General features: G+C 38.7%; 2 pseudogenes; one reads left to right on the forward strand and one right to left on the reverse strand.

The window, feature by feature from the left end:
- Positions 1–318: 318 nt before the first annotated feature.
- On the reverse strand, positions 319–1,628 carry LOC122226207 (annotated as a pseudogene).
- Positions 1,629–2,925: 1,297 nt separating this feature from the next.
- Positions 2,926–3,138, forward strand: LOC122226208 (annotated as a pseudogene).
- Positions 3,139–9,635: the final 6,497 nt, after the last annotated feature.

Genomic DNA, 9,635 nt, shown 5'->3' on the forward strand with positions numbered 1-9,635 from the left:
TGATCTTTGGCAAATTAACAAACAGGATATTAAAATTAACATATTTTTTTTGAAAAGTTAAAAATTCCTTAATTTTTTATTCCTGGTACCACTACCACAATTTACAGGGCAATATACCTGATGTAATGAAAAGAAAAAGAAAAAGACAAAGCTACAACAGATAAAAGACCTCGGGAATGTACATCTAATTGACACTACATTGCATTAATCAATAGCTGTACTTTTTGCAAACTGTGGCTATGACGGTCCTGAACAAGAAGGGTTTCCTGTTTAAGCTGCGGTAACTTTTCCGACTATGGATCATCGTTCCTTCTGTGGCAGATTTTTACAGTTCCTCTAATGCATTTGGGACAACTGTCTCAAAGTAACCTGCAGCTTTCCTGACAACTCCTCGCTCTCTCTCCTGCTAAGAACTGTAGCCCTTTTCTTCTGAAAATTTTTAGAACCTTCTGCTACCATATCCACCACTTCCACCACCAGATCCATAACCACCACCATAGGGACTGCCCGAGCTTCTTCCACCAAAACTGCCCCCCTTCATGGGTCCATAATTTGATTGCTGTTGTCCACTATAATTTCCAAAATCATTATAGTTCCCACCACCACCATAGTTACCTCCAAAATTTCCTCCTTCATTGTAACCATCATATCCTCCACCACCGCCACCATATCAACCTCCTTGGTTTCCATATCCTGGTCCACCTCCACCATAGCCTCCTCTACTACTATAACCAGGACCACCACCACAGTTGCCACCATCACCTCCAAATCCATTATATCCACCATCACCTCCTCCATAACTACCTCTGCTGCCACCACCTCCACCACCATAGCCTCCTCTTCCACCAAAGTTTCCACCGCGGCCAAAGTTACCACCACCTCCAAAGTTTCCTCCACGACCCATAAAGTTGCCAGATCCACCTCCACGACCTCTTTGCGATCCAGCAGACTGCATTTCTTGTTTAGAAAGGGCCTTTTTCACTTCACAATTATGCCCATTAATTGTGTGGTATTTCTGAACAATTTTATCAACTGTATCATGATCATCAAAAGTTACAAAAGCAAATCCTCTCTTTTTTCCACTCTGCCTGTCCTCCATAACTTCTATGGTTTCAATCTTGCCATACTTTTCAAAGTAGTCTCTCAAATTATATTCTTCTGGATCTTCTTTAATACCACCAACAAAAATTTTCTTCACAGTTAGATGGGCACCAGGCTTTATAGAATCCTCTCTAGAAACAGCTCTCTTTGGTTCCACTACACGCCCATCAACCTTGTGTGGTCGAGCACACATTGCTGCATCCACCTCCTCCACACAAGAGTAAGTCACAAAACCAAAACCCCTGGAACGTTTTGTTTGGGGGTCTCTCATCACCACACAATCTGTAAGTGTGCCCCATTTTTCACAATGTTCTCTTAAACTATCATCTGTAGTTTCAAAGCTCAAACCACCAATAAACAGTTTTCTCAACTGCTCTGGTTCCTTTGGATCATGGCCCACCTCCCCTCCAGCGGCGGCGGCGACGGCCAGAGTCGGGCAGGGGGCGACCGGGCGGCGGTTTTACCTCCATTTTGAGACCGGACTCGCCTCTTCCAACTCGAGTTCAATATGGGACCGAGAGGAAGAGCTAAAATTAACATATTTTAAAACAAAATCTCATCACTGATTTCAGCAGTAACATTGCTGAACATTTCAGCAGTAACACTGACCACGAAATGTTTTACCAGATCAAATAATGAAAATGACTGAATCAGATTTGCATTCCCATCTTGTTCTCTGATCAGCTCTTGGTGAGGTGGCCCTGAGTCTGCTATAAGAAGGAGGTACAGTCATTCTCTAGGATCTGGGAGAGGTAGGGAGGGGGGACCAAGACATTGGGATGTTGCTATTAGCATCCTATTAACTCCAGTACTTCTTCCGGTCTCAGTTTATTTCTCCAGGAAGTCCTCCTTAACCTCCTAGACTAGGATAGGACCTCTGTTATACACTCTTATGACACCCTACCCTTAGCACAATGGTAATCAAATAATTGTTTCTGCATTGAATTGTTTCATGTCTACCTCCCTACTAGAGAGTAAGTTACATGAATCACAGATTGGATGTATTTGGTTCATTTTTACATTACTTGGCACAATGCATGGCATATTGTATATGGCCAATAAATATTTGATGAATAATTGAAAAGGGGGAAACAAATGGTTTTAATACACGTTAAAATATTTTCAGCGTAGGGGCATCTGGGTGGTTCAGCCGGTTAAGTGTCCAGCTTCAGCTCAGGTCATGATCTCACGGTTGGTGAGTTTGAGCCCCCCGTCAGGCTCTGTGCTGACAGCTCAGAGCCTGGAAGCTGCTTCAGATTCTGTGTTGCCCTCTCTCTATCTACACCTCCCCCGCTCACACTCTGTCTCTCTCAAAAATAAATAAACATTTTTTTTAAAAAGCTTTAAAATATATTCAGCCTTACGGTAAAGAAATAGAAGTGAAAACATCAATGAAATACTATCTTCTACTTTATCAAATTGAAAAGTTCAAAAAAACTGAAAATATACTGTGCTGTTGGCAAGAGTGAAGTATGACAGGTGGCCCCTGTTGGGCCTGCTATATGTTTAGCAACACATAAGAAACTTAGCAAAATAATTAATATAATTCAAAACTTAAATGCATATACCCTTTCACCCAACAATTTCACATCTAACATTTTATTCCACTATGCTCTCATTTCTATTCAAAGACCCTTGTACAAGGAAGTTCATGATGATTTTGCTTGAATAGAAAAAGAATCCTAAAATCATATAATAAAGAGAGTTAAATATCCCATGTCTTTAAGGTAGAGCTGGCCTCCTTACAGGCAGCAGTGGTGAGGGAAAGTGAGGATTTCAACTTTGCCACTGGACTGAGAGGTTTTTTTGGCATGAAGGGTTGCAATGTCAGAGAAAAAGCAGCTGGTGGACTTAGGTCTCTGGGAGGAGGACAACGAGTTCAGGGAGTTCCCCAAGGAAGACTGGGCTGGTTTAGATGAAAATGAAGAAGCAGATGTCTAGGAAAATAACTGGGATTTTGACAATGTAGAGGGTAACTTCTCCAATCTGATATGAGGTAAATCAGAGACAAATGGTTATAAGATGGAGACCTCATAGCATCTGGAAGTGTTGAAGCAACCTAAGCTTGAACTTGTTACTAAATTCTAGGACAGAGAATCTAGGATGGGACACTTAAAATATGTTTATTTCATTACCTGCTTGGATTTTTTATTTTTGTTTTTGTAACACAAAACATAAATGTTTTGATCTAAAAAAAAAAAGAGTTAAATAAATTATGGTACAGTTATGTAATAAAATACTACACAGCAGTAAAAGAATGAGTTATATATATTTATATACTGATTAAAATAATAACCAAGACATATAAGTGGAGAAAATAAAATGCAAAAATATAAAACAATGTTTATATTATATTCCCCTTTATTGTTGTGGTTTTTAAAGGAGATATATGTGCATATAAGATATATCTGGGAACCCACATGAGAAAATGGTAACAGAAAGTTGCTTCTGATGCAAGAAGACTGGGAAACTGGACACTGGGACAGAAGAAAAATTTTCTTTTCACTCTATACTTTTTAAACTGTTCACATTTTTTAGCATGTATATTAATACATTTTTAACATAACAGCTTGTTTAAAAATCTAATTCTTGAAGGAATATTTTTCTAGACCACATGAATGGTCTTTCCACATAGAGCTTTTAATCACTCTGCAATTATATATACATAAGATGACTGGATTTTGATTTAGATTATCTTGAAGATGTTATCCTTAATGTACACTTATTATTTGTCTCTGTTTTTTTAAATTTTTTTAACATTTATTCATTTTTGAGAGACAGAGAGAAACAGTGTGTGAGTGGGGGAGGGGAAGAAAGAGAGGGGGACACAGAATCCGAAGCAGGCTCCAGGCTCTGAGCTGTCAGCACAGAGCCTGACGTGGGGCTCGAGCTCACAGACCGCAAGATCATGACCTGAGCCAAAGTAGGACCCCCAACCAACTGAGCCACCCAGGGGCCCTATTTGTCTCTGTTTAAAATAAATGTCTTTCTTCATATCACTAGTAATTTTTGTAAACAGAGACATGTAATAAATGTCTGCTAAGGAGAGGCTCTCAAGTAGCTACAGGTTAATCATCTTCATTTAATATAGAAGGTACATTTCTCTTTTGAAGTGAGAGTCATATTAATTAATTCATTCATAATAATAAATCTAATTTAATCTCTATGGCCATGCATTTTATAGTTATATATTTTATGAAATAAATTATAATTTGTTTTAAATGTCTTTAAAATGTTAAGAGAGTAAATTAAATGTTATTAAGAAATATTATTTATTAACATTAAATGTTATTAAGAAAAATAAGACTTATATGGGACAGTTACAACTGTTGGCTAATTGATGCACAATCATAGTTGAAGACATAATTTTATCAGACTATAAGTCAAAATGTACACAGCATGAAAGAGAATATCTCATATGCCTGAAATCCTAGTTAGAAAACTGTCAAACTTCATATGCATTCAGCTGAACTCCTGTCACATTAAATGAGGCTTTCAGAATGTAAGTACATCTGAGTCACAGAACTGTCCTAAAGAATATGGAAACTTGTTACCAAAATAACACATCAAGAATTTTCTATTGAGTAAGAAATTGTCAACTCATTAAGACATTTCTAGCTATCTCCACTTCAAGTCATTAATTTTCTAATAGAAGTTAAAAGGTGAGCAGTATCTTAATAAGGTCACTAATTTTGCAGGAAGAATGCTTCTATGTATCTTGATTCATGTATAAAGTACTTAGCAACTTATTTTTTATTTTCAATATATCATTTAAATAATATTAATGTTATAATTTCTATATAATGGACTATTGACCTAATTGAAAACTTTATATTGACATTAGTTGTAAAAAATACTTTTTTTTTTTATTTTTTAATATATGAAATTTACTGTCAAATTGGTTTCCATACAACACCCAGTGCTCATCCCAAAAGGTGCCCTCCTCAATACCCATCACCCACCCTGCCCTCCCTCCCACCCTGCCCTCCCTCCCACCCCCCATCAACCCTCAGTTTGTTCTCAGTTTTTAACAGTCTCTAATGCTTTGGCTCTCTCCCACTCTAACCTCTTTTTTTTTTTTTTTTTTTTTTTTTTTCCTTCCCCTCCCCCATGGGTTTCTGTTATGTTTCTCAGGATCCACATAAGAGTGAAACCATATGGTATCTGTCTTTCTCTGCATGGCTTATTTCACTTAGCATCACACTCTCCAGTTCCATCCATGTTGCTACAAAAGGCCATATTTCATTTTTTCTCATTGCCACGTAGTATTCCATTGTGTATATAAACCACAATTTCTTTATCCATTCATCAGTTGATGGACATTTAGGCTCTTTCCATAATTTGGCTATTGTTGAGAGTGCCGCTATAAACATTGGGGTACAGGTGCCCCTATGCATCAGTACTCCTGTATCCCTTGGATAAATTCCTAGCAGTGCTATTGCTGGGTCATAGGGTAGGTCTATTTTTAATTTTCTGAGGAACCTCCACACTGCTTTCCAGAGCGGCTGCACCAATTTGCATTCCCACCAACAGTGCAAGAGGGTTCCTGTTTCTCCACATCCTCTCCAGCATCTATAGTCTCCTGATTTCTTCATTTTGGCCACTCTGACTGGCGTGAAGTGGTATCTGAGTGTGGTTTTGATTTGTATTTCCCTGATAAGGAGCGACGTTGAACATCTTTTCATGTGCCTGTTGGCCATCCGGATGTCTTCTTTAGAGAAGTGTCTATTCATGTTTTCTGCCCATTTCTTCACTGGGTTATTTGTTTTTCGGGTGTGGAGTTTGATGAGCTCTTTATAGATTTTGGATACTAGCCCTTTGTCCGATGTGTCATTTGCAAATATCTTTTCCCATTCCGTTGGTTGCCGTAAAAAATACTTCTTAACTTTTTTTAATGTTGAGAAATTAAGAAAGTTTTTGACCAGGATGAAAAGGCACAGAGCAAAGGTTGATTCTACCATAACATCAGTCTACTCAATAATGAGGAACTACTCCCTTAACTTAAAATGTCCTTAGGGAGTGGGGGAGATAAGATCAATGTTGTTTTAAGGGTACAAATTTGCAATGGGTAGTAAATAAGATGTAGAGATCCAATGCACAGTATAATGAATACAGACAACAATATTGCAATACAGTCAGCAAGCTTGCTAAGAGACTAAAACATCATTATCCTATCCACTAAAAAGAAAGGATAATTATGTATTGTGACAAAGATTTTAAATATCACTGAATGGCAATCACATTGCAGTATATAAGTGCATCAAATTAACACATTGTATGCCTTAAATAAACATATAAGTCAAATATACTCAATAAAAAAGTTTTTTTATAATTCAGAACATAAAAAAATAAATAAAATGTCAGATCATTTCATAATATATACATAAACATTTATAAGTCTTATTAAGTCTAAAGTTAACCCATTTTACACAGACAACAGATTTTTTTAAGTGGAACTGAAACAATGATATTCAAGTAAGTAAAATGGATAAATATTAAAATTCTAAGAAATTCAATTATGACTTTAAGCAATTAGGTTTAAAAAAATCTACTTCCTTAAAAAATCCAGTCTTTCTAAATTCTTTTTTTTAAGCTTATTTATTTTGAGAGAGAGAGAGAGCGAGCAAGCAGAGTAGGGGCAAAGAAAAGGAGAGAGAGAATCCCAAGTATGCTCCACACTGCCAGCACAGAGCCTGATGTGGGGCTTGAACCCACAAACCATGAGATCATGACCCAAGCCAAAACCAAAAGTCAGACCCCAACCAACTGAGCCACCCAGGTGCCCTGAAAATTCTTAAGGCATGAATAGTCTCACAATTTCATCAACTCAAATCAAATACTTTAATTTTCTTAATTCAATTTTTTATTTAAATTCTACTTAGTCAACATATGTGGTAAAATTGGTTTCAGGAGTAGAATTCAGTGATTCCTCACTTACATATAACACAGTGATCATCACAACAAGTGCCCTCCTTAATACCTATAAGCCATTTAGCCCATCCCAGGCCCAACTCCCCTCCAGCAACTCTCAGTTTGCTGTCTATAGTTAAGAGTTTTTTATGGTTTGTCTCACTCTCTCTTTTTTGCCTCTTCCCCTATGTTCACCTGTTTTACTTCTTAAATTCCACATATGAGTGAAATTTTATGATATTTGTCTCTCTGACTGATTTATTTTGCTTAGCATAATATTCTGTAGCTCCAACCACATCATTGCAAGTGGCAAAATTTCATTCTTGTGTATACAGATACCACATCTTCTTTGTCCATTCATTAGTCAATGACAGACAACTGGGCTCTTTCCATAATTTGGCTACTGTTGATAATGCTACTATAAACATTGGGGTGCATGAACCCCTTCAAATCAGTATTTTTGTATCCTTTGGGTAAATACCTATTAGTCTAATTGCTGGATCCTGGGGTAGTTCTACTTTTAACTTTTGTGAGGAACCTCCACACTTGTTTTCCAGAGTGGCTGCACCAGTTTGCATTCCCACCAACAGTGTAAGAAGGATCCCCTTTCTCTGCATCCTGGCTAACATCTGTTGTTTACTGTGTTGTTGATTTTAGTCATTCAACTGGTGTAAGGTGATATCTCATTGTAGTTTTGATTTGTACTTCCTTAATGATGAGTGATGTTGAGCATCTCTTCATGTGTCTGTTAGCCATCTGGATTTCTTCTTCAGAAAAATGTCTGTTCGCGTCTTCTGCCCATTTTTTAACTGGATTATATGGTTTTTGGCTGTTGAGTTTGATAAGTTCTTTACAGATTGTGGATACTAACTGCTTATCATATATGTCATTTGCAAATATCTTCATCCATTGTATAGGTTGCCTTTTAGTTTTATTGATTGTTTCCTTTGCTGTGCAGAAGCGTTTTATCTTGATGAGGTCCCAATAGTTCAAATCAAACACTTTTAAAAGCAAATCTTAGATCAGATGAGATAAATTAAGAGTCCGTCCCACCAAACAGTTCTCAGTTGTTCAACCAAGAACCTACTACTGGAACAAGCAGAAGGTAGGGCAGAAGCTGCTAAAAGCCATCTCACAGTCACATGACATAATATCATACAGATTTTCAGATAGACTCCAAAGGTAGCCACCCATATAAATCCAGTGAAAACTGATGGTCTGCTAAGTCATCATGTGAGGCTGCTGGACCTATGAGCATGAAGCAAACCGCAGAGGGAGGCTTGTCAGTGAGTTAGCGAGTGGTTGGAATGGCACAGGGCCAGGCAGGAGCATGAATATTGTGCCTTTTAAACAGCATCTTAAAATACTCAGAGCAAGGGGTACATGCACCCCAATGCTTATAGCAGCATTATTAACAATAGCCGAATTATGGAAAAAGTCCAAATGTCCATCAACTGATGAATAGAAGAAGAAGATGTGGTATATATATACAATAGAATGTCTCTTAGCCATCAAAAAGAATCAAATCTTGCCATTTGCAATGACGTGGATGGAGTTAGGGTGTATTATGCCAAGCAAAATAAATCAGTCAGAGAGAGACAAATATCATATGATTTCACTCACATGTGGAATTTAATACACAAAACAGATGAAGATAGGGGAAGAGAGCGAGAGAAGGGGAAGCAAACCATAAGAGACTCTTAACTATTGAGAACAAACTGAGGGTTGCTGGAGGGGAGATGGGTGTGGGATGGGCTAAATGGGTGATGGATATTAAGGAAGGAACTTGTGTTGAGCACTGGGTGGTATACCTAAGTGATGAATCACCAGTTCTATTCCTGAAACCATTATTACACTACATGTTAAGTAACCAGAATTTAATATAATTTGAAAAAAAATACTAAAAGCAAACGCTCCTCTTGGCCATGGAATCACACCCGATCCCCACCTTCAATCAGCCCTTTCTCAGTCTGCCACCTGCCCACACCACAGACCCGGTGTCTCTCCCTGATCCTGCCCTGCCACTTTCCAGTTTCCTCCCACCAGAAGTTCAGGGTTTGCTGAAGAGCTTAGCAGCACCTTCATGTCTCCAGGCTGGCCCTGGACCCTCTACTTTCAGGCTGAGAGAAGGCACTTCTGAGGGAAACTATGGAGCCAAGGAAAGCTAGGGGACATCTTCCAGGCCACCATGGCATAGTGAGGCATGGCAATGCATGGGAGGGCTGGGGGAGAAACCTGGAGGAAACCCAGAGGGAAGGGGGAGGGGCCAATGAGAGGGGGCCAGAATTCCCCCTGTACCTAAAAGTAGTAGGGGTGCCAGGAGATAGTCCTGGAGCTGGAGAAGACCCTAGGAGACCCCAGCCAAGGTTGCTCATGTTCTTGGATCCTCATCCCTTGACATCCTGCTACACCTGCTGGGTCAGTGCTAGTGGTTCTAGGCTGTGCATGTGGGGCTGGTCTCTCCCAGGAGAAAGTCCTAAGTTCTGTGCTTTCCTAATGCACAGAGAGATCCCTCCCTGTTAGCTATGTGTGAGATACAGAATAAATTTGGTTATCAGGGATGTCTGAAATACATTCTCCTTCTCCGGAAAAGTGGCTGATCTTGTCATTTATACTGTAGTGAG

Source organism: Panthera leo, chromosome C1, assembly GCF_018350215.1.
Source record: "Panthera leo isolate Ple1 chromosome C1, P.leo_Ple1_pat1.1, whole genome shotgun sequence".
NCBI classification, from domain to species: Eukaryota; Metazoa; Chordata; class Mammalia; order Carnivora; family Felidae; genus Panthera; species Panthera leo.